A 22300-nucleotide genomic window follows, 5' to 3' on the forward strand; every position below is an offset into this window, starting at 1 on the left:
TGAGCCAACTCGACAAAATAATATACTCGACCTTGTTATAACGACCCAAGATAACCTAATCAGTAGTGTCACGGTAGGAGAACACCTCGGTTCTTGCGATCATAAATTAGTGCGCGTCGACATTAAAGCTCAATCATCAGTGACTGAAAATAAAGTAAAGGTGCCCAATTTCAAAGAGCTAACTTCGTAGAAATCCGACAAAACTAACAGAAATACAACTATCAGATGGCGGCAACGTAGAGGAAGCCTTGCTAAGCCTTAATAATCACTTACTCACTCAGCAGAACACATTCGTCCCCTTGTGCTAGAAGCGAATTAACACTAATAAAAGCCCACCGTGGTTTAATAGCGAAATTAAACAATCAGTCAATGAGAGAAAATTGTTTTACAGGTTAAAGAAAGAACAAAGCACGCCCGAAAACATTAGACTTTATAATGATGCCAGGCGACGAGTAAAAAGACTAGTAGGTCAGGCAAAGCGTAGATACGAAGAAAATATTGCAGCCAACTGTAAACATAATCCGAAATCTTTCTTCAGTTACATAAACAACAGAAAGGCGATCAAAAGTGGTATTGGACCTTTAACAAACAGCGACGGTGCACTAGTGACTGACAGCCAACACATTGCAAACCTCTTAAACAATTACTTTTCCTCGGTGTTTAATACTAACAGTCTTCCTCTCGCTACCACCAACACCAGTACTATTGTAAATCTCGAGCATGCATTGCCTAATTTTGAAATAACAACCGATGAAGTCCTTAAAGCTCTCCATTCACTTAAAACAAATAAAAGTCCTGGACCTGACAAAGTATATCCAACTCTGCTGAAAGAAACAAAGAGCGAAATACTCTCCTCCCTCACAACCGTATTCAATATGTCCTTGCGACAAGGCATCGTCCCTTCAGATTGGAAAAAGGCTAACGTGACACCGATTTTCAAGAAAGGAGACAAAAAAGTACCAGGTAATTACAGGCCCATTAGTCTAACTTCGGTTGTAGGTAAGCTACTTGAGGGCATAATTAGAGACAAAATTGTGAATTACCTTGAAAGCCACTCATTGATTGGGGACTCACAACATGGCTTCCGAAACAAAAGATCCTGCCTATCAAACCTATTAACCTTTTATAACGACCTCTTCACTGTTTATGACGTAACCAAATCACTGGACGTAGTCTATCTTGATTTCCAGAAAGCGTTTGATAAAGTCCCGCATCATAAATTACTTTACAAATTAAAGCAAATAGGTATTGACGGTCAAGTAAACCAATGGATCGCGAATTGGCTGAGCAACAGACAACAAAGAGTAGTGATTGACGGATTTAACTCAGAGTGGGCGCCTGTCACTAGTGGCGTCCCTCAGGGCTCGGTCCTTGGCCCAGTGCTCTTCATTATTTACATCAACGACGTGGATGTTGGACTCAATAACCGCATTAGTAAATTTGCAGACGACACAAAGATTGGCAACTCGGTTCTCACTGACGAAGACAGGCAAAGCCTCCAAGAGGATTTGCACAAAATTTCAGCTTGGTCGGATAGATGGGAGATGCCCTTTAACGTAGACAAGTGCCAGGTCCTTCAAGTTGGAACGAGGAATAAGAAGTTCGAATACGAAATGCGCGGCGTTAAACTCAAAAGCGTTCAATGCGTCAAAGACTTGGGGTCAAAATCGCGTCAAACCTCAAATTCTCACAGCAATGCATCGATGCAGCAAATAAAGCGAACAGAATGTTGGGCTTCATTAAAAGAAACTTTGTATTCAAGAATAAAGATGTAATACTCCCGCTCTACAACAGTTTAGTCAGACCCCACTTGGAATATGCGGTACAGTTTTGGTCTCCCCACCATGCAAAGGATATTGCTAAATTAGAAGGTGTTCAGCGTCGGGCAACGAAAATGATCCCTTCCTTGCGCAACAAATCCTACGAAGAAAGGCTTTCTACCCTTAACATGTTCTCTCTTGAGAAACGTCGCCTCCGAGGAAAACTGATCGAATGTTTTAAAATACTTAATGGTTTCACGAATGTAGACAGATCAACATTGTTTATGATCGATGACACTTTGCGCACGAGGAACAATGGCGTAAAACTCAGATGTAGACAAGTAAATTCAGACTGCACCAAATTTTTCTTCACCAACGTTGTAGTGCGAGAATGGAATAAGCTTCCACCGTCAGTGGTCCAGTGTAACACGATTGACTCCTTCAAAAATAAGCTCGACCGTCACTTCCTTCAACTTAATATCAACTAGAGTAGAAATGCAACGTTTTGGAGTCTTCTGATTAATGTAAAGTCACTCAGGTTTAAGGACAGACCACCAAGTCTGGACCATGGGGTCTGTGTGGTCTGATTTTCTATGTAAATCTATGTAAATCTCTCTCTCTCTCTCTCTCTCTCTCACACACACACACACACACACACACACACACACACTCATCGTTACACACATCGTTAACTATGAGCTATTTCTAAATAAGTCTCGAACACTGTATACATTTAAACATAATGATAGAGCACATAACTCTACCCAAGATTCGTTTTCTGAGGACAAAACAACGAGCCTACCCGTCCTACGTTGTGGCAGCGTGGCCGGCCTGTGCGACTCCGCCAGGTAGAAGCATGAGAAGAACACCGCGCCGGGCTACTCTTACCTCATGTTGGTGAGGTATGAGATATTATAATAGGAAAAATGTTGAGAGAAAGAGGAAAATGGGAGAAAGGATAGGAATAAAAGAGAAGAGGAAGAGGAGAGGAGAGAAAGAAGAAAGCAGCGAGGGATCGGATAATGAAAGGCGGAGGATGCGACAAGTAAAATGTGATGTCCGGGATAAGAAGAAAAGAAGAGAGAGAGAGAGAGAGAGAGAGAGAGAGAGAGAGAGAGAGAGAGAGAGAGAGAGAGAGAGAGAGAGAGAGAGAGAGAGAGAGAGAGAGAGAGAGAGAGAGAGAGAGAGAGAGAGAGAGAGAGAGAGAGAGAGAGAGAGAGAGAGAGTAGGGATGGATGGAGGGGAAGTGAGTGAGTGAGAGAAGTGGCAGACAGCAAGCTTGAGGCAGCAACACTGTCGGCCACACCTCAAGACGTGACTCGCTAAAATGGAAAGACTACAGCGCCTTCCTTCATTCTATCTCTGCTGTTACTATCTTACAGGCGTCTTCATTAACTCCTATCACTATCTTACAGGTGTCTTCATTAACTCCTATCACTATCTTACAGGTGTCTTCATTAACTCCTATCACTATCTTACAGGGGTCTTCATTAACTCCTATCACTATCTTACAGGTGTCTTCATTAACTCCTATCACTATCTTACAGGTGTCTTCATTAACTCCTATCACTATCTTACAGGGGTCTTCATTAACTCCTATCACTATCTTACAGGTGTCTTCATTCACTATCACAGGTGTATTCATTTAGTACTTTTACAGCTGTTTCATCACCCAGCCCTAGTTAGGTGTGTGGTGATATTTGGGATGCAAAGGTGTGTGTGTGTGTGTGTGTGTGTGTGTGTGTGTGTGTGTGTGTGTGTGTGTGTGTGTGTGTGTGTGTGTGTGTGTGTGTGTGTGTGCAATTCTTTCCTTTCTTTTCTTTTTCTTTTTTCCTTTGTCTCATTCACAATTTAGATACTGTTTGTGAGTAAAACTTTAATCAATCTCTCTTCCTTCCTTCCTTCCCTCCTTCCTTCCTTTCCTCCCTTCTTTCTTCTTTCTTTCACACACACACACACACACACACACACACACACACACACACACACACACACACCTAACCCCCCCCACCCCCCCGCCCCCACAACCCCAATTCCAGCTCCCTGGGACGTGTGGCCAAAAAATTCGAGTTATTATTTTCCGGGAGTAATAATAAACATTTGCCGATGGATTACCGCTGATCTACTTGTGTTTGTGTAAATATTGGAAAGCCATTTATCGCCGGTCCCGACCAGCACGAGAGAGAGAGAGAGAGAGAGAGAGAGAGAGAGAGAGAGAGAGAGAGAGAGAGAGAGAGAGAGAGAGAGAGAGAGAGAGAGGAACGTGATATTTCCCGCACGCTCTTACTTTCCCATGAATATTACGACCCACTACCACCACCACTTACTACTACTACTACTACTACTACTACTACTACTACTACTACCACTTTAACAAACAGCTGCTATTACACGACCTCTACTACTGTTTATATTAGTACTACTACCACCACCACCACCTACTACTACTGCTACTGCTACTACTACTACTACTGCTACCACTACTACTACTACTACTACTACTACTACTACCACTTTAACAAACAGCTGCTATTACACGACCTCTACAACTGTTTATATTAGTACTACTACCACCACCACCACCTACTACTACTACTACTACTACTACTACTACTACTACTACTACTACTACTACTACTACTACTACCACTACTACCACTACTACTACTACTCCTACTACAACATAAATGATACCTCCACCCATGTTTATTTTCCCGACACATAATCATGGAGGGCTCCATAGTTTGGAGGTAATTAGCCCCAATTCTGTTCGCTAATGACTGTGGCATCCAACCATATCGCTAATACTACCTGACACTAAATCACCTATCATCTATTACGTCTAGATCCCCCTTTCCTTCCCTACTCAAGTCACTCCCGACCAAAGAGACTATACACGAAGAGATAGTGGTATGTGGTAATTCCTCGGGCGTGCGGAAGTAGCGCCATCTATTGCAGCCCACCAAAAACGTCATTTTTTAGGGGTAGCTTTACTATTTTTAAAGTACCTGCCACAGCACCCTACCCTGCCTTTATTTGTTATTTTCATTATTGTAAAATGATTTACGAATGGGGTAAAGAAAAATATATTTGCTCTTATGTTTTATTAATATTATTTACACTATATCAATTTGTTATTTTGGGAAAATATAATGTGTAGAAAGCATTTTCTAAGTATATATATATATATATATATATATATATATATATATATATATATATATATATATATATATATATATATATATATATATATATATATATATATATAGTGTCAGTGTGTGTGTAGCAAATATATCCAGTGCTTCAAATACAAGCAAAGCATACAACATTCTATGATTACTACAATGCCTTTGAAACATGCTCTTAGCTGAGTAAAAATATCATACTGCCACATAATGGCAAGCAGCATTGTGCACTGTTTGGCAGGGCAGATAACAAAAGCTAAGCATTACAACTGAAATAAACAATGGCAGACACCCAAAGCTTGTTAACTGAACATGATCTGATTTATAACTGAAATAAACAATGGCAGACACCCAAAGCTTGTTAATTGAACATGATCTGATTTATAACAGGCAGAATCTACTATGGTGTATTACATGCAATAATAACTGTATAAAAGTTGCAAGGCACATCAATATAAAAGCATCATGAGACATGCTGACATACATGATGGAGGATATCAAGAAGGTAACACATGAGTTGTCTTAAATGGAATGCAATAACTTGGTGGTCCTGGGAGACAGCTGGGCATGGAAGTAAAAATGGAATGTAGGACACAGTATGATCTCACAAGCTCTGACCTTGGCATCAGCCAGTGTCCTGAAGATATTAAGCTCAGTAGGCACAACTGTGCAGTGGAGGCACATATTATGATGAAAGCAAATGAGACAAAAACCGGCAACTAATAGTGTAAGAAAATAGCAGGAAAATTATGCTGCAGTATGTGACATACCAAATTACAGGGCAGAGAGTGATTTGTTTTTCAAGGGCTACATCAGTAAACAAGTAGCATTTATTGCAGGAACAGTAAAACAATATTTGTTTTTTAGCACACATTAAAGTTGGATGTAACAAAATCATTTGAAATGAAACTCCTTGAACTAGACAATTCAACAAACCACTCTGTCTCCCCCCAAAAATAAGCATTATTTTTCACAAGCTTTACAAGGCATTAGTCAAGAATATCAACTGGCATTATATTTTCTCAAAAAAAATAAATAAATAAAATAAAATAAATAAATATATATAAAAAAAATAAATAAATAAATTAATATATATATATATAAATATATATATATATATATATATATATATATATATATATATATATATATATATATATATATATATATATATATATATATATATATATATATACCTATGATTATATCATATAAAGCAGAAAAATCATAACATGCTATAGTACAAACACGATTACTCCTGAACGCCACATCAATGATGCCAGCCATGTGATGAAATTATATGCTGTATTTCACATCATGAAACCCAGCCAAGTGTCACTGCAGCACATATTAGGTAAGGCAGACACCAAAAGCCTGTTACCTGAACAAGATAAATTATAACAGGCAAAATCCACAATAAAGCATTGCATACTGTTTGGCAGGGCAGAGAACAAAAGTTTCCAAGCATTACACCTGAAATAAACAATGGCAGACATCCAAAGCTTGTGAGCTGAACAAGATCTGATTTATAACAGGCAAAACCAACAATGGTGCGTTACATGCAATATCTGGCAGGGGAGATAAATAATTCCTTGCATTACAACTGGAAAGAAAGTGGCAGACATCCAAAGCTTGTTTAACTGAACAAGATCTGATTTATAACAGGCAAAACCAACAATGGTGCGTTACATGCAATATCTGGCAGGGCAGATAAATAATTCCTTGCATTACAATTGGAAAGAAAGTGGCAGACATCCAAAGCTTGTTAAATGAACAAGATCTGATTTATAACAGGCAAAACCAACAATGGTGCATTATTTGCAATATTTAGGAAAGTATATGGAAAAAATTTCTTGGCATAACAAAAGCAACACCAAATAATGGCAAACATCCAAAGAGTGGTGGCATGGTGATAATTTCTGAAAACAAAATAACATCAAAATCAATTAAAAAATTTATTATACCAATTAATACCAAAAACATTTGTTCAACATGCTGCAAGAAATTAGGGAGCAGACCTCACATGCAGGATAGATTTTCAGCTTCAGAGATAGGCAAAGCAGGCAATATATGATTATTATGTTGCAATAGACAATGAAAAAGCATTGATGCATTAAGCTAGAAAAAAATCACTTGAAGAAAACATAAGGCACAAAAACCCATCCCCAGCTGGCGTACATGCACACCATTCTGTTACAATCATGCACACTATCAATCCTGAAGACTGAAATATTATGCTGTAAAAGAAACTTATAAATATCATGAGTAAATTTATATCCCTAATTATTATTATTACTAATGCTGCAATTTAATTAATTTCCTATTTTTTAAAATTTTGGGAAGGGTCTGCTCCCTATTCCTCCATTTTAGTTTGTAGTATATCCTTAATTTTATGTAGATGAGGTGAATGTTTTCAGTTAGCTGGGTGGAACACAGGTGCAGAGGACTTAGAAATTCATGATTATTTAATTTAGACAAGAGCATTTGGGAGACTCTAGTGCCCAACATTGCCTTCTCCAGTGTTGCCTGGAGAATGGCTTCAATTTCATGAAAGTGTTTAAAAACACTATCACTGGGCACAGAGAGTCCCCCAAATGGAATATCTGGATTGTTAGAAAAGGCTTTAAAATAACAAAATAAATTTCTGTTGTCAAGTTGTTGTTTTACATCCAACAGATGCTCCCTGCAATGTTGACAATTATGTTTTTTTCAAAAATTTTTTACAAGTCCAGCCAACTACATAAAACAAAGCATTGACCTCAGCAGGTGGCATGCTTGCTACTGACTCCTCATTGTCCGAGTCAGTATCTGATGGGGGGAAATCTGCATCACAGTTTGAGGTTACGTCAAGGAAGTATGACTCATCCGCCTCACAGTTACGTGTCTGGGGAACTTGTGAATAATAATTGGTCATTACTGACTTGAGGCCCTTCATAAAATTGTAGGCAGTGGGATGGTCACAGTTCCCAAATCTAACCCTCAGTCTGGCAAACAGATTTTCAAGACAGTCCTGATTTAATCGCCGAGTGAGGAGGTACTTTACTTGATAACTCTGCAGATCTTGCCACAGAGCATCAAGTGCTGTCAAGTTGATGAGCCAGCCATTTACACAGTGAATGCGTACATGAGGTGGAGCACAGACCTTTAATGACAACAAGTAATCTTTAGTCTCTTTTGTGATTTTCATATGACATGAATTTGAGGTAATGGCAGTAAGGGCATCTTTATAATTATAAATGGATGAACTATTGAAACAATCAAACAAAATGTCCACCTTATCTATGAATTCTGCAGTATAGATGGCTTTCTGTGGTAGCATTCCTGATGTTGAATGAACGAAAATTCCTGCCGCCACAGTATGACTCATCACTTTGGCAGCAAGATTGACACGCATTTTTTAAAAGCCTTCACCACACATATGTTTGCTGCTCAATTTAGGAGCAAGTCTAATACTTTGTTGCTGATCTTTTTCAAAAAACTTTTTTATGTGACCCCATGAAATTTTATTTTCTCCAATTTTAATATCATATTTGAGAAGTGTGTTCCTCAGGCTTTTCAAAAGATGTGGAGAATCAAAAAAAAAGTGAACCTTCTCAACATCGACTGTAAAGGAAGGATTTTCAGTTGTCATGCCAAGAGTCTGGAACAAGGAACGATGCACTCCCTCTTGATCACAAACTGTAAACATAACTCTGTGTCCCGTGTCCTTGACTTTTTTATTGCTGTTTCATACAGTTCCCTGATTTTACAAGTTTTAATCCTCCTGAATAAAAGAAACATCCTAAAACAAGTTTCCATTTTTTCAATAAGCCCTTAACCATGAACACGAGTGCATGATTTGCTGGTTTCAAACTCTTCCCATGCTCTCCGAAATCCTCCCTTCCTATGGTAGAATCAGAGGCTTTGTCAAAATGCAATGATTCTTTAATACTCATGGCATCAAATGCAATCCCACAAAGTGTCTCTTCTTTTGACAAAGCCTGTGCTCTTTTCTTCAGGGCTGTCAGAGTCTGTTTGCTCCAGCCAACATTTAGGGAAATACCCCTGAGCCATGAGTGAAGTGTTGAAACTGAAGGCAAGTGAAATACTGTGCTGAGAAATCGATAAGCCTTTGGACTTTGATAGTACAAGGCCAGAGCAAACCTCCTCTCTTGTACCCCATATCTCCTACCAGGCTTAGATCTTGCAGCATGTTGAACCTGTCCTTTGAAAAAATCCACCACTTTTGGATCTAAGAAATTGCTGGCTTTGGCCAAAAACTGCCCAGGAGTGGTAATGGCCTGAGCTTTGAGCTGCCTCACCTGCCGGCGCAGACGGCAGACCGTCTTCTGCAACAATTGCAGTTTTGATGTCTCTGAAAATGCATACACCAATATTAAAAATTAAATTTCACAGCACTCTTCTCACAATTCTAAATAATAAAATATGTGCATGTTAATGCATTATTATTGCTATTAGGACAGTGAATCCAAGCAATGACATTTTATCTGCACGCCAGCTTAGACTGGAAAGGCTTTAGTTAGATTACCTGACAAGAGTAGTATTTCCAGATGGGGGAGAGGGTACAACTGGAGACTTGACAGAAATAATATCAAGATCTACATGCACTGATTATCCATATACATCTCTGGTGTTCAATCTCTACTGAAACATACGTCAAAATGGTGCCACACTAAAAATCTAAAAATTCTCTGTTTCTGCAATGTTAGTCATACCCAAATCCTGCCTGCTATCTAACTTTCCTTTTCACAATTATAATCCATTAAACTGGTGGTCTCCGGGATGTGCCACTTTACCCAACAAACTAATCCTTATTACTTATTAAAACCATTTGAACACTTGCATAGATCATAATTCAATTATTATCCCAGCTCTTCCACATGTCCATCCAGTGTAATGTGGGTGATGTGGAATGGTTCAGCCTCATGTCTCCCATGCATACATTAAGTTTAGAGAATAATACTGTTCCTTGTAGCTCCCATTTGCCTGATACTCACGACTATCCCTTTAAGAATAATGTATGAAGAATCACATTTTTTGGTTTCATAATACAAGGAAAAGCCTGAGTATGTGATTAAAGATGGGATATTAAATAGCAGGGATATTGACCTCATTTCTAGGGTGCTGCCATGTTTGGGAGTGAATGGTAAACATGATCACATCAGTAGCATGGACAAATGTTTGTTAGTGGCACTTCAGGGTTATGCTACCTCTTCAAAGCTTGACCAGTCATGGTTTAAAGTGGAACAGGATAAACAAGAGACAGGCAGGTATTTGTGGACACTACTGTTACTATCAATTGCCAACCTATGGCAAAATTTGAACCTATGCTATCAAGAACATAAGACCTATGTTCTGATCACTCACTACTGCCATAAGAATATAATAAACAGTTTAAATGTCATTCAAAATATCAACCTTTTTACATATATTTTCTTAAGATATGTGCTGGTGTAACAGTTAAATATTGAACTCAATTTGTATGCAGGGATGTGAGGTATATTGTTAAGCTGTAATGTTTCCAACACATTAAATGTGGTCATAACAACACTGAACAGTAACTAGAGGATAAATTATCATTGAGCACAAGAGGTTGTTTACTGTATTTTGGTGAGCTTGATGGCCGAGTCGGGTTTCCTCCAACCCCTTCAGTTTCACACCCTGTTGAGAGGCAATTTCTTAATCACAGTGAAAAATGGATGCAAATGGTCACTAAAATTAATTATTATACTCGGCGTCACAAATTTTGGCACAGAATTTAGAGAAGGACTACCAGACTTGGCGTGAGTCTCTGTTGAGGTAAATGATCCCCTTCACTCATTGGGCTATATGTACATTGTTTTAATGTGCATCATTGTTACGTTAAACGATGATGATGCTGATGATGTATTATTGTCTTTTTTTGTCATTTTATAGAGCAGGACTACTAAAAAGTAAGGCTATTAGCATCAACTTTCTCTCTAAATCAGCATTGCTATCAGCTATATGTACAGTTATTCTTATAATTACTCTTCCTGCTGATAACGGAAATGCATGTCAGGATTAAGCATCACATACAATGAAAGAATTGTTATATAGGGAAACAGGGAACTTTTAGGTTCATATAATAGACAAGGTTTGTTATACACAAAAAAATTGGATGCTTCAGATGTTAAAGATTTTTGGATATAACATCACCCCCTCCTCCAAATTGGTTCTTTAAAGCAAGGGTTGACTATAGCTGATTATTTTTTGCGGCAGGTTTCATGACACTTTTTTTAATGCAAAGCGTCTGGAAATTAATGATTATTACGAAATACGTCTCATGAGTAGCTACTAAACTTGACAACCTGAAAGGATGAACCATCAGAGACAAATATATTATATACAAAATAACATGGTTCTGTGATTATGAACAAAAAAATGCTGAGACAATCAATATCAAATCATTTCAGGATACATAAATCAGCAGTTATATGAAGGAGTTCAACAACTCTCCCGGGATGCTTAAGTTAAATAAGTGAGGGAATTTAATTTCCTTCCTTTTATTTGTGTAAAATGATGCGGACATATGCATGCCTAATGTGATGAGTATAAATTTATATGATGGTGAAATATCATCCACAAGGTAGGATGGTCCACGCTCAAATGCTGATTCAAACTATCAATCGCATTTCATTAATAGCTGCAATTTCCTTGAAGCAACCAAACATTCAGTGAGAAAGTACTGTTTTTAATGATTCTGTTGCAATGCTGTGGTGGTCTGTTTCACAGCTTTTTCATCAAAGCAGAGGAGTTATTCCCTCTCCTTCTGCTTCAAAGGAGCATGATGGTGTGCTGCTCTTGCATGATTTTGTGGAGTCATAATTAGATTAATAACACAACAATCAATAAAAACTAATAGTATTCATACCAAAATCAGCACATGGAGCTAGTGCAGTGCAATGGGGAGCACACTTGTCAGGGTCAGGCTGCAGTTCATTTTCATGTGTGGCTTGGGGGACACTGAGCAGGTGGGGTTGGATACTGCCACATTCCTCAGGTTTTTTTTTTTTTTTTTTTTACGTCGTTTTGCCTGTTGCGCCGGTAGGCATCTTCCTGGTGGGGCCTGATGGTCGGCCCAAGGCTTCTTCCAGGTGGGGCCTGATGGTCGGCCCAGCCCGTTCTGGCGCAGGCGAGTGTTTATAGTGGCGCCATCTTGCATTGGCTCATGCTGCCCCCCGGAACTCGTTCTTGATTCGCTTGGACGGCTTCCTCTAGAGTCCGGGTTGATGGGTGGTCTTCAGGACAGCATGTGGGTAGTTTTAAGCCACTCGGCGGTGACTGAAAAATCCGAGTGGTAGCGTGGGGATTCGAGCCCGCGTCGTCCATCACGCGGTGAATGTGAGCCCAGTACGCTACCAGTTCGGCCACCGCCTGTGGCCTCTTTCTTGGACTCTCCTCTTGGGCTGCCACATTCTCTTGGGTGTTACCGAAACCTGTGTTCGGATCTGTTGGGATGTGGTTTTGTTAGATGTGGAATAATATTCGACAGAGAAACATGGAAGGAAACGGAAGAGTATGTCCACATGGTAAAATACAGAGATGATAATTGCCAAGTGGGTTTGTTGGTGTACCCGGGAATTAAGAGGCCAGGTGATGTTATGATCATGAAGGAAGAGTTATGGAGTATGATATAAACTGACTTCATTAGTTAAGTGATTAGAAGAGGTATATTGAAATTATTTGGATACTGAAAGGATGTACATATTGGGACAACTGGGTGAGAAGGGAAAGAGATGCAGATTTTGATGATGTATAGCTAGTTACACCAATGAACACTTAGGACATACACATTCACAAAGGCCACAACTTTGGCTGCTAGACGGAAAAGCACTAGATTTAAAGTCCTAGGACACTGAAGGGATTAATAATAAGAAAAGCAATAATAATAAATGAGTATAGCTAAATATAGTTATGATATTTTTGTTTATGTTACTATTAGTATTAGAAATTTTAAACACTAATGATATATTAATATAAATATTGATAAATCAATGAAAATTAATACATTAATTGTATTAATACTACCACTAGTAATATTAACACTGCACCTAAAAGACTGAGCAAAACACTGAATCTGAAATAAAACGATAATTGAGCTGTCTCTGTCTGAAAGTTATGTGAAGCTTGCTCCATGCACCGTGATAGGAATGGCATGGATGTAGCCAGGTTGCTGAGATACTTATGGTCACCAACCACTTGTATGGCACCAATTAGTGTTGGAAGCATTGGCGGCCAACATCAGAATGAGCGATTCATCATAATGCAAGATTACCAGGAAAAAACATGAAGTAAAGGATGTCAGTGACACAGACAACATTAAATTGCAAACTTGAAAATCACCAAAGTATGAAGATAAAGTAAAGCAACAACGATAATAATGAGCATGGCAAGATATTAATGGCTTATTACAATGTAAAGTAATTACCATAATTAAGTTTCACTAACCATAATGTGGCAGCACAATCTGTGTAGAGGAGAGTTCCAGCTCCATTGGCTCCAAGTCAATGGCGGCTGCATTGTGGGATGATGCTGAGGTAAGCAAATCAATCAAAAGTAAGTGATAATGATTACAAAACTACTATTTGCTCTTATCTGTCAGGTGAATACACTCAACCCATCAAGTGTGGAAATCTAACTTTTGTTCAATGCATCAAGGTTTCTTTCACTATTAGTCTATTACCAACTCATGCATTGCATTTGGTACACAAGAAAATGTTGTGACTATTACCCGGGAACCCAGTGGGTGGTTGCTCCTCATGGCCATCTGCAAAATAGATAATGGGTATAAGTATTACATTTACTAACACACACACACACACACACACACACACACATGAGAGAGAGAGAGAGAGAGAGAGAGAGAGAGAGAGAGAGAGAGAGAGAGAGAGAGAGAGAGATTAAGAAAGTCATAAATAAGGAGCATGCATAACTTCGTCTTACCTGTGTGACGTGGGGTTGCAGTCGGCAGCAGCTGGCCCTTGCTGCCAAAATGAACCCCATCAAAGTGGTCACTACAGATGGCTTGAGTATGCTTTTGAAAGCCAATTTTCAAGGCTTTCACCCACTGGAGGCACCTGCAGTAAAAGACATGGTAATTTTAACTAATTATTGTTAATCAATACAAAATGTAATGTAATGAAAAGCAACAGACCTTAAAATTTATATACTCTTTAACCCTTAGACAGCAGTGGAAATATACATAGACAGTCCTAAATTCAGTCAGTCAGTTTTGAATGGCAGAAATATAACAACACTTAGAGATTGCGGTAGGATCTATAGTAGACGATACAAAAAAATATCTACGTATTATGCAGAGTAACTATATATATATATATATATATATATATATATATATATATATATATATATATATATATATATATATATATATATATATATATATATATATATATATATATATATATATATATATATTTATGCTACGGTCCTAAGGTCGGCAATGACTATATGTATAGAGTATAGACCATTCATTTTTGGGGAGCTACTCCTCAAACACCGCTGTCTTCTAAGGGTTAATATGAGAATAATATTGGCTGCAATGCAATACCTGTTTATAATGAATGGATACGTTTGACTTTGGTACCCATTACAAAATTTAATTTGAAACAAACTGAAAAAACAAACATATTTTACATATAGATTGTTTTCAAAACATTTATGATGCAATGCAGGGCAAATTTAAACAGACTGCTCTTTCCTTTGCTAGTGAAATATTTGTGTTTTGTCTTCCCATTATCATAATGTATTTAGTCCAAGGCAACTTCAAGTATACCTGTATATGTTGGGTTTAAATGAAATCATCAATCTGCATAATTTATATAAAAAAATAAAAAAAACTGACTAATTTTGTATTGCCAAATATATACCTGTCCTTAGCAAACCTTGATGAAAGGCCCCAGTAGTTAGAATGTATCTGAGTAAGGATCGAGGAGGCCTCTTGTGAATTAGCTCAGTAATAAGACGGTGTCATCTAACAGTACTTCGGCATATGAATATGAGTCAATGTCACATAATAATTTACTTCTGACTATGCATCAAGTAAAGTGCCGCTTCTTTCAGATTTTGATAATACTGAATGAAGGTGCCTTGCATTATCTTGAAGAACAGTCACCCCAGTGTTGTCTGAGGGGATCTGTGGACTGCTTGAATGGCTTGTGTACAATATACATTACGTACGAAGTAACGGGTTTAAACTGGATAAATTCAGATTCAACAGGGACATAGGCAAAAATTGGTTTACTAACAGGGTGGTGGATGAGTGGAATAGGCTTAGCAGTCATGTGGTGAGTGCCAATACAATTGTCACATTCAAAAATAGACTAGATAAATTCATGGACAGCGATATTAGGTGGGGTTAGATACACGGGAGCTTAGGGTCAAAGGAGCTGCCTCGTACAGGCCTACCGGCCTCTTGCAGACTCCTGCGTTCTTATGTTCTTATGTTATGTTCTTATTTCGCTTGCCTTCAGAGCACTGTTGTGTCTAGTTGCTCGCAGAAATTCATTAATTTGCGGAAGTTAGAAGACAGAATTTCCACATATATCTTCACTTACCGTCTGGCATCCTTTGGGAATAAATGGAGCTTCACACCAGGGTGTGTTCTCCGTTTCTTCCCACAAACACAGCAGGCCGCACATTTGAGATTTGGAGCCATGGCGGGCAGTTACACGAGGGGCCGGTGTGTTGATATTTGAATGACGGCAGCGTTGCCGTCGATCTGAGAAAGACGTCTGGAAGTAGCGCTATAATAACCAGTATGTCGGTTAGCCCAAGATAACCTTATCCACCCACTCTTTCCCCCTACAAACCAACAAATCTATGTAAATAATTACTGGAGGAATTAAGTCAGCGTGCTGCTAAAACACTGAGGTTGAGAGAAAAACATGTTTTGAAAGAAAGGCAGTTGGGCTACAACCTCGGTTCATTCCTGTGTGTATACAGACAGTTAAAACACATAAAGCACATCTAACCACTGCTAACCTCCCACAAATGCAGATAAAGTAATATAACCACGGTACAATAATATAGCATTACTAACATGACATGCAGTCAGGCTATATCTACCTGATAAATATATTTACTTCTTACTGTTCATTTTAGTATTTTTCTTTCTTTGTTTTTTTTTATTGTTTTTTTTATTTAAAGTGGGAAATAACCAGACTGAAGAAAAAAGTAGCAACATTTGCTGCTTGATCCCATGTAGCAACACTGCTGATGGGTACTGGGGTTAGGGGGTCTCTGTCTGGAGGGGGGGAGGCGCCTGGATGTAAACAACGCTGCACCTGCGCCATCTGTTGCAACCGACATACACCACCACCCGCCCACGGTCTCCCATAGAGGCCCCCTCTCCTGTTCTATAGTCTCCTTGGAGGAGACACATCATTCACAGTCTTGCCAACACTGCTGACACATATAATAATGAGGCCCTTATAACCTTACAAACACTTCAAACAAAATTACTCCCCCCGTACATACAACCAGGTATTCTTCCTTCCCAGGTGTCATGAATCAGACAAAAGCACCTGATATTCCTCTAATAATTTCATCCCTTAATTAAAACCCGGCACCTCATCAACCATTACTAGAACAAAACAAAACACACATTTCTCCCGCACTACAGCAGGTGTTCTCCCCCCCAGGTGTCGTGGATCAGGCGCCAGGACCTGCACGTGCTGACCACAGGTAACTTCACGTACACGACGGACACGAGGTTCCGCGCGCTGCACCTGCCCGGCTCGCCCTTCTGGAGCCTGGAGGTGGACCGGCCCGCCATCACTGACTCCGGCCTCTACGAGTGCCAGATGTCCACGCAGTCCAAGATATTCCGCCGCTTCAGGCTCAGCGTTGTGGGTGAGTGAATGGGGGGAGGGGGGTAAAGGGTGTGTGGATGTGTTTGGGGTGGAGGAAGGGTGGGTATAAGGTGATGAAGGTGGGTATAGGGTGTGTGGGTGTGTTTCGGGTCGAGGAAAGGTGGGTATAAGGTGATGAAGGTGGGTATAGGGTGTGTGGGTGTGTTTCGGGTCGAGGAAAGGTGGGTATAAGGTGATGAAGGTGGGTATAGGGTGTGTGGGTGTGTTTCGGGTGGAGGAAGAGTGGGTATAAGGTGATGAAGGGGGGTATAGGGTGTGAGGTTGTTCTTCGAGTGGAGGAAGGGTAGGTGTAAGGTGAAGGTGGGTAATTTTTTTTTTTTTTTTTTTTTTTTTTTTTTTTTTTTGGGAGCCATCAGCCCTGGCTGGGCTATTAGGCCATGGGTAAAGGGTGAGTGGGTGTGTTTGGGGAGGGAAGAATTGGCACAGGGTGTGTTGGAATGGAGAAAGGGTGGGCACAGGGTGTGTTGGAATGGAGAAAGGGTGGGCACAGGGTGTGAGGGTGTGTTGGAGGTGGAGGAAGGTGAGTGAGGTGTGTGTGTGTGTGTGTGTGTGTGTGTGTGTGTGTGTGTTTGTTTGAGGGTGTGTTGGAGGTGGAGGAAGGTGAGTGAGGTGTGTGTGTGTGTGTGTGTGTGTGTGTGAGGGGGGAGTATTACCCGAATGAATGATTATGAAATATTACTCGTCTGCAGTAGGCTATGTATTGTGCATTTTTGTTGTCAGTCTGTAAAATTATCTTTTCTTTTGCTTTATACCAAATTTTACAGTTTCATTTTTAAGCAAGCAAGCCTAACTAACCAACCAACCAACCAATCAACCAACAAACAAAGTACTAACCATATAAACAAATAACCAGTAAACTAACTTACGAGCTAACTAAATTACCAACTAGCCTAACTAACTAATTAATTAACCAACTAACTGATTAACTGACTAGCCCACCAACCAACTAACTAACAAATTGAGTAAGTAACAGTGGCGTGTGGTGCAGATGGATGTGTTCATTAATAAGATGACAGTGCTTTTTTTTATGGGCATCAGCCCTGGCTGGGCTATTAGGACATATATATTTTTTTGTTTTTAGGTTTTGTTAATTTTTATTTTTATTTTTATTTTGTCATCAGCATCATTCACACAGCTCATCCACACAGCTTAGCAAAAAAAAAAAAAAAGATTAAATAAATACATCTTAAGCCCAGTTCACACTGTGCCCACTCTGGGCCACGACTACCCACGACTCTAGGGTACACGAGGTCTTGGGTGTTGATGTGAAAGGGTCGGGCATGTCTTGAAAGAGGTCTTGAGACTGTTGCCGAATGCTGCGCCGACGTCGTGACGGGGGTCTGGAGTCGTGAGGGTTAGCACGACATGCTGGCAACTAGTTGGCCGAATGTCCCAGACAGTCGGCATGACACCAAGAGCCCAATAAAACCTACCCCCCATTCTTGGAGCGTGGGAACCAACTTGTCAAATGGAAAAGTCGCTGTGTTGTCGTGGCCCAGAGTCAGCACAGTGTGAACGGGGCTTAAGGGGGCCTATCCAAAGCTAGCAAGTAGGGGTGGGCGGGCACACAGGAGTACCACATTCACACGCTGTGTGGCCCAGCAATAGACCAACATCGCATATAAAAATGAGATAACATTTATATCAATTTTATATGTATCACCTGCTGATTATCACGTGGACCACAACAGTAATAGTACATTTGTTTACATAAGGTATATGTAGGATAACCATAATACTATGTTTATATTTCATATATAATAATATAAATTTGGAACCCCCCCCCCCCAAAAAAAATGTATATATATATATATATATATGGTGTCGTCACATCTCGTCGATCAAGTGGGTCTCTCTTAAGAAAAGCATCAATATATCGGTCACCTCGGGATTCCCATCCCCAAGAACTGCGTCCAAGGTGATGGGAATATCCCTCGCTCTGCAGTAGTTTACCAGTGGACTGCGTTCACGGGTAAATCTACTGCAGTGCAAGATGAGTTGACTGATAGACAATATAGCATCACAAGTCTGACATATCGGCAGTGCGTGTGTTTGGTGTATGGTGTGGTGATGGTGTGGCGTAAGGGTGGGGAATGAGGGAGCAGGACGGGGCAGGGAGGAGGGGGAGGCGTGCGTGGAGTGGGAGGGATAGATGATGGCTTCTGTCTTCAGCCCCGTTCACACTGTGCCGACTCTGGGCCAACGTGCCGAACGTGGCAGTAAATTCTCTATTCCATTTTACTTTAGTTGGCCATGAAATATATTTGCGTTTTCTATTTTTAACTTTTATCTTTGGTATTTTTTTAACTTTTTCCTCTGCTTTGAATTCTATACTCAACATTTTTCTCCTCTTTCCTTATTTTCCTGTTTCTCGTATTTTCTTTTTTACATTATTTTGGTTTTGATTTTTGAAGTTCGTATTTATTTTTCCATTTGTCCACTTTTATATTGCTTTGTCTTTCTCTTGTATATTTACGTTCTTGTTGTTTTTATCTTTTTTTTTCATTTTTAGACATTCTCTTTTCTGTCTTTCTTTTCCATTTAAAATAAATTTTTCTATTCATATATAAGGACAACAGCTCATACCATTGTTTTCTTTTAGCTTATTATTATCATTATTATTATTATTATTATTATTATTATTATTATTATTATTATTATTATTATTATTACTGACTTTACTGCCGCTGCTAATGCGACTACTACTACTACTACAACTACTACTACTACCACCACAACTACTGTTATCATTATCATCACTGTTTTTACACCTACTACTTATACTACATCATTATCTTTTCATTATCATCTATTTTCATTATTACTATCATCCTCATTATTGTTACTATTAATCTACCAGTACCTTCTCTCACTTCCATTAGCATCCATTGAGTTATTTATCAATTTGCCTTCCTTACGTATGGGTATTCATCGTAGCAAAACAACAACAACAGCAACAAAACCTCTTGAGCGCCAATCACCAGGGTTCACGGGCACCAAATCCCTCCAGTATTTCTCTAAACAATCAAGTCGTTCCTCTCCCTCTCTGCCCCTCGTCCTTCCTCCGTCTCCTTTCTCTTGGCCTCTGTTTCTCATACAATTTCCTTAACTCTTAACCATCTCTCTTCAGGTTCTATATAATCTGGATTGATAATGCGAAATCTTAATTGTTACTTTCTCTCTCTCTCTCTCTCTCTCTCTCTCTCTCTCTCTCTCTCTCTCTCTCTCTCTCTCTCTCTCTCTCTCTCTCTCTCTACAACAATTTAGTCAGACCCCACTTGAATATGCGGTACAGTTTTGGTCCCCCACCATGCAAAGGATATTGCTAAATTAGAAGGTGTTCAGCGTCGGGCAACGAAAATGATCCCTTCCTTGCGCAACAAATCCTACGAAGAAAGGCTTTCTACCCTTAACATGTCCTCTCTTGAGAAACGTCGCCTGAGAGGAAACTGATCGAATGTTTTAAAATACTTAATGGTTTCACGAATGTAGACAGATCAACATTGTTTATGATCGATGACACTCTGCGCACGAGGAACAATGGCGTAAAACTCAGATGTAGACAAGTAAATTCAGACTGCACCAAATTTTTCTTCACCAACGTTGTAGTGCGAGAATGGAATAAGCTTCCACCATCAGTGGTCCAGTGTAACACGATTGACTCCTTCAAAAATAAGCTCGACCGTCACTTCCTTCAACTTAATATCAACTAGAGTAGAAATGCAACGTTTTGGAGTCTTCTGATTAATGTAAAACCACTTAGGTTTAAGGACAGACCACCAAGTCTGGACCATGGGGTCTGTGTGGTCTGATTTTCTATGTAAATCTATCTCTCTCTCTCTCTCTCTCTCTCTCTCTCTCTCTCTCTCTCTCTCTCTCTCTCTCTCTCTCTTCAGGTTCTATATAATCTGGTTTGGTATTACGAAATCTTAATTGTTACTCTCTCTCTCTCTCTCTCTCTCTCTCTCTCTCTCTCTCTCTCTCTCTCTCTCTCTCTCTCTCTCTCTCTCTCTCTCTCTCTCTCTCTCTCTCTCTCTCTCATCAGGTTCTATATAATCTGGTTTGATAATACGAGATCTTAATTGTTACTCTCTCTCTCTCTCTCTCTCTCTCCAGTTCCCTAGTTTGGTTGTTATCTTCTTCCCCTTCCTCCCTCATTGATTCGTTGCCTTATCTTCGTTCCATTTCCTTATTTAATAAACATACATTCGCATTTATTCTTTCTCTCTTCGTGCTTCTTCTGTTTCTCCAATGTCTATATTTCTTTGCTTTGTTTCTTATCTACTGCGTTTATCCTAATTTTGTATCATCATAACCTCTCATTAATTGTAATATTTCCTTTTTCCTTTTTCATTTCATTCTTTTTTTACTTAATTCCCTTCTAAAACACCTCCTCTTTGTATCATTCTTCTCTTTTGTTCTCTTCTTTTTGTAACTTTTCCTTTTGTAGCTCGACTGTCATTTATCTTTTCTATATTTTTTTTCTTTCATTCTCATAGTCTTTTAAGTACTTGAATGTTCTGTCTTTTCCCATTCTCCTCCTCCTCTTCGTTGTCCGTCTATTTTTCCTTTACTTTTTTCGTTCCTTTCTCTTCCTTACATCTCTATCCTTCCTCCTCCTTTCTTCTTCTGACATTCACAATCTACTTTCTCTGATCTCTCCTCTTAATCCTTCTTCTCCTTCGCCCTTTTCCATCAATCATCAACGCCTTTTTTCCGTATCTCCCTTCTTCCTAGTTCCTCCTTCTCCCTCTCTTTATTTTCGTTGCCCTCACCAAAACTCCCTCTTCCTTGATTCTTCTCCCTTTCCCGTTCTTCACTGACCTTTCCTCCACTTCCTTCTTCCATCTTCCACTCTTTCCTTACACTCCACTTTTTGTCGCACACCTTCGCCTCGCTTGTCTTTCTCTGCTTTCCCTTCTCGTCTTCTTCCCCTCCTGATCATGTTTATCTTATTTTCTTCCTTAATTCCTTTCTGTTTTCTGTTTCTCTTGTCTTCCTTCTTTCTTTTCTCTCTGTGCTTTCAACTCTCTCACTTCTCTTACGGTTGAATTTTCTGTTGTCCTCGCTTTTTCAATGTCTTCTGAACATTTTAAAACTCCTTTTTTCCCTTCCTTCCTTCCTTTTTTTTCGAGCTTTCTTTCCTTTTCTTTTTGTTACTATCAAATCTTCCTTTTCTAGAACCTCATGTTTACTGTTTTCCTTTTATACTAGACAATGTTTCCGTGATTTGCTTTTTTTTGTCTTTTTTCTTCTTCTCGTCCTCTTCATTCTTTCATCCACACGACCTCTTGCTGTCTCACTGCTTGTCTTAGTCACCCATTTAGTCCACGTGCCCGTTTGTTTTAGGATTCGTCCGTAAAATATTTACCTCCACTTCCGTGTCCTACAGATTCACCAACCTTGTCAACCTCCTATTAATCTTTGTCCCTCCTCC

This window comes from Eriocheir sinensis, unplaced genomic scaffold, assembly GCF_024679095.1.
Source record: "Eriocheir sinensis breed Jianghai 21 unplaced genomic scaffold, ASM2467909v1 Scaffold1074, whole genome shotgun sequence".
NCBI classification, from domain to species: Eukaryota; Metazoa; Arthropoda; class Malacostraca; order Decapoda; family Varunidae; genus Eriocheir; species Eriocheir sinensis.